This window comes from Osmerus mordax (assembly GCF_038355195.1).
Source record: "Osmerus mordax isolate fOsmMor3 chromosome 7 unlocalized genomic scaffold, fOsmMor3.pri SUPER_7_unloc_2_3, whole genome shotgun sequence".
Taxonomy (NCBI): domain Eukaryota; kingdom Metazoa; phylum Chordata; class Actinopteri; order Osmeriformes; family Osmeridae; genus Osmerus; species Osmerus mordax.
In genome coordinates, this window is record NW_027120353.1 from 67,501 (window position 1) to 72,500 (window position 5,000).

Below are 5,000 nucleotides of genomic sequence, written 5' to 3' on the forward strand. Positions count from 1 at the left end.
GCCGCTCGCGGGTGCCCGGGGTCGGGGTATGGGTCTAGCCTGTGCCGGGGCTTCAAATATGGAGAAAAAAAAAATTTCAAAAAAAGGGCCCCCATCGGCCCCCCGGGTAGTGCCGGGGTCGGGGGGCATGATTCTGGGGCGCCCCAGAGCCAAGTAGGCGCCTGGAGGAAAGGAAAAAAAAACTTTAACTTTTTTTTGACCACCAGGGGTGGGGGGGTCTCATGCCCCATCGGGTGCCCGCCCCGAGTGCCTCTCAGGCGGATACATTTTCACCCGTGTGCGGGAGACACATATGGTGCATGGTCCGTGTATACACCATATGTGTAGTATGGGCAAAACCACTGTAAAGTCATACTGCCATTGACTTCCATTCATTTTCCCAGGATGACTTATATACTCTATGGTAGCTGTCTGGTGGACTGGGGGCCGCGACAATGTTACGCTTGTAAGTCAGAAGCTGGGAAATGCACTGCGAAGCTGGGAAAACCGTTTTTCGAGCTCATTTTCGGTTCCGCCCAACGGATTTTGATCAAAATAGGCTCATTCGAAAGGTATTAACCGGGGGCACACGGAAAACCGGGACTAATAACGCGCACGTGCGCGTGCGCGAAACGGGAAGCAAAAGAAAACTTCAATCGGAGCTACAACCGTGAACCGTCGCAGATAGGGCGGAAATTTCAACGCACGTCGCTGCGTCTCACTCCAACTTAAATAACAAAACTGTCCCCAGCGAAATCGGTTGGATAAAACGGAAACGGGAAGCGAAAGAAAACGTTAAACGTCAACACCGAAATGGCTATCGTCAATTCCAATGTGAAAACAACTCGCACGTATGTGTCTTACTCTAAAGCAGTGTATAAAACTATCCCCAGCCAAATCAGAGCTACGCAACGAAAACGGGAAGCGAAACAAAACTTTAAACGGAGCTACCGAATTGGAAATCATCAATCCTGGGAAAATAACAACTCACACGTGTGCCCCTTATTCTAACTTGAATTTAGAAACCGTCCTCAACAAAATCCCACGTTCGGGTGAATAACTGTGAATTTTAAGGCACATGCCTCTCTGGGCTGGGAGAGTGCATTCAAATAGGAGAAATTGGCTTCATTTAGAGGCATCTCCACTTAGGGACGTCGTAGCACCTTAACTCGGGTGGCGTTGGAAAGGTCTGGTCCAGGGGAACACGGGCGTGTCAAGTTTGCCACGCGCACGCGCATCCCCGCTAAACAGGGGCCAAAACAAAACTTTAAACGGAGCTACCGAATTGGAAACCATCAATCCTGGGAAAATAACAACTCACACGTGTGCCCCTTATGCTAACTTGAATTTAGAAACCGTCCTCAACAAAATCCCACGTTCGGGCGCAAAACTGCACGTTTGAGGCCACATTTTCAATGATGCTGGAAACTTACATTCAAAGCTGGGAAAATGTGCTCATCTACAGGCATCCCCACTTAGGGACGTCGTAGCACCTTGACTCGGGTGGCGTTGGAAAGGTCTGGTCCAGGGGAACACGGGCGTGTCAAGTTTGCCACGCGCACGCGCATCCCCGCTAAACAGGGGCCAAAACAAAACTTTAAACGGAGCTACCGAATTGGAAACCATCAATCCTGGGAAAATAACAACTCACACGTGTGCCCCTTATGCTAACTTGAATTTAGAAACCGTCCTCAACAAAATCCCACGTTCGGGCGCAAAACTGCACGTTTGAGGCCACATTTTCAATGATGCTGGAAACTTACATTCAAAGCTGGGAAAATGTGCTCATCTACAGGCATCCCCACTTAGGGACGTCGTAGCACCTTGACTCGGGTGGCGTTGGAAAGGTCTGGTCCAGGGGAACACGGGCGTGTCAAGGTTGCCACGCGCACGCGCATCCCCGCTAAACAGGAGCCCAAACAAAACTTTAAACGGGGCTACGGAAAAGGGGAGAGCTTTTTCGGGGACAAACACCACTCACGTCGGTGCCCCCTGTTCCAACTTGAATTTAGAAACCGTCCTCAACAAAATCCCACGTTCGGGTGAATAACTGTGAATTTTAAGGCACATGCCTCTCTGGGCTGGGAGAGTGCATTCAAATAGGAGAAATTGGCTTCATTTAGAGGCATCCCCACTTGGGGACGTCGTAGCACCTTAACTCAGGTGGCGTTAGAAAGGTCTGGTCCAGGGGAACACGGGCGTGTCATGTTTGCCACGCGCACGCGCATCCCCGCTGAACAGGAGCCCAAACAAAACTTTAAACGGGGCTACGGAAAAGGGGAGGGCTTTTTCGGGGACAACCACCACTCACCTCGGTTCCCCCCATCCCAACTTGAATTTAGAAACCGTCCCCAGCCAAATCCCACGTTCGGGGGCAAAACTGCTCGTTTGAGGCCACATTTTCAATGATACTGGAAACTTACATTCAAAGTTGGGAAAAGGTGTTCATTTACAGGCATCTCCACTTAGGGACGTCGTAGCACCTTAACTCAGGCGGCGTTAGAAAGGTCTGGTCCAGGGGAACACGGGCGTGTCAAGGTTGCCACGCGCACGCGCATCCCCGCTAAACAGGAGCCCAAACAAAACTTTAAACGGGGCTACGGAAAAGGGGAGAGCTTTTTCGGGGACAAACACCACTCACGTCGGTGCCCCCTGTTCCAACTTGAATTTAGAAACCGTCCTCAACAAAATCCCACGTTCGGGTGAATAACTGTGAATTTTAAGGCACATGCCTCTCTGGGCTGGGAGAGTGCATTCAAATAGGAGAAATTGGCTTCATTTAGAGGCATCCCCACTTGGGGACGTCGTAGCACCTTAACTCAGGTGGCGTTAGAAAGGTCTGGTCCAGGGGAACACGGGCGTGTCATGTTTGCCACGCGCACGCGCATCCCCGCTGAACAGGAGCCCACAAACAAAACTTTAAACGGGGCTACGGAAAAGGGGAGGGCTTTTTCGGGGACAACCACCACTCACCTCGGTTCCCCCCATCCCAACTTGAATTTAGAAACCGTCCCCAGCCAAATCCCACGTTCGGGGGCAAAACTGCTCGTTTGAGGCCACATTTTCAATGATACTGGAAACTTACATTCAAAGTTGGGAAAAGGTGTTCATTTACAGGCATCTCCACTTAGGGACGTCGTAGCACCTTAACTCAGGCGGCGTTAGAAAGGTCTGGTCCAGGGGAACACGGGCGTGTCAAGGTTGCCACGCGCACGCGCATCCCCGCTAAACAGGAGCCCAAACAAAACTTTAAACGGGGCTACGGAAAAGGGGAGAGCTTTTTCGGGGACAAACACCACTCACGTCGGTGCCCCCTGTTCCAACTTGAATTTAGAAACCGTCCTCAACAAAATCCCACGTTCGGGTGAATAACTGTGAATTTTAAGGCACATGCCTCTCTGGGCTGGGAGAGTGCATTCAAATAGGAGAAATTGGCTTCATTTAGAGGCATCCCCACTTGGGGACGTCGTAGCACCTTAACTCAGGTGGCGTTAGAAAGGTCTGGTCCAGGGGAACACGGGCGTGTCATGTTTGCCACGCGCACGCGCATCCCCGTTGAACAGGAGCCCAAACAAAACTTTAAACGGGGCTACGGAAAAGGGGAGGGCTTTTTCGGGGACAACCACCACTCACCTCGGTGCCCCCCATCCCAACTTGAATTTAGAAACCGTCCCCAGCCAAATCCCACGTTCGGGGGCAAAACTGCACGTTTGAGGCCACATTTTCAATGATACTGGAAACTTACATTCAAAGTTGGGAAAAGGTGTTCATTTACAGGCATCCCCACTTGGGGACGTCGTAGCACCTTAACTCAGGCGGCGTTAGAAAGGTCTGGTCCAGGGGAACACGGGCGTGTCAAGGTTGCCACGCGCACGCGCTTCCCCGCTGAACAGGAGCCCAAACAAAACTTTAAACGGGGCTACGGAAAAGGGGAGGGCTTTTTCGGGGACAACCACCACTCACCTCGGTGCCCCCCATCCCAACTTGAACTTAGAAACCGTCCCCAGCGAAATCCCACGTTCGGGCGAATAACTGTGAATTTTAAGCCCCTTTTCCTCTCAAGCTGGAAACGTGCAAAGTTGGGAAAAGGTGTTCATTTACAGGCATCTCCACTTAGGGACGTCGTAGCACCTTAACTCAGGCGGCGTTAGAAAGGTCTGGTCCAGGGGAACACGGGCGTGTCAAGGTTGCCACGCGCACGCGCATCCCCGCTGAACAGGAGCCCAAACAAAACTTTAAACGGGGCTACGGAAAAGGGGAGGGCTTTTTCGGGGACAACCACCACTCACCTCGGTGCCCCCCATCCCAACTTGAATATAGAAACCGTCCCCAGCCAAATCCCACGTTCGGTGGCAAAACTGCTCGTTTGAGGCCACATTTTCAATGATACTGGAAACTTACATTCAAAGTTGGGAAAATGTGCTCATCTACAGGCATCCCCACTTGGGGACGTCGTAGCACCTTGACTCAGGCGGCGTTAGAAAGGTCTGGACCAGGGGAACACGGGGGTGTCAAGTTTGCCACGCGCACGCGCTTCCCCGCTGAACAGGAGCCCAAACAGAACTTTAAACGGGGCTACGGAAAAGGGGAGGGCTTTTTCGGGGACAACCACCACTCACCTCGGTGCCCCCCATCCCAACTTGAATATAGAAACCGTCCCCAGCCAAATCCCACGTTCGGGCGAATAACTGTGAATTTTAAGCCCCTTTTCCTCTCAAGCTGGAAACGTGCAAAGTTGGGAAAAGGTGTTCATTTAGAGGCATCTCCACTTAGGGACGTCGTAGCACCTTAACTCAGGCGGCGTTGGAAAGGTCTGGTCCAGGGGAACACGGGGGTGTCAAGGTTGCCACGCGCACGCGCTTCCCCGCTGAACAGGAGCCCAAACAAAACTTTAAACGGGGCTACGGAAAAGGGGAGGGCTTTTTCGGGGACAACCACCACTCACCTCGGTGCCCCCCGTCCCAACTTGAACTTAGAAACCGTCCCCAGCGAAATCCCACGTTCGGGCGAATAACTGTGAA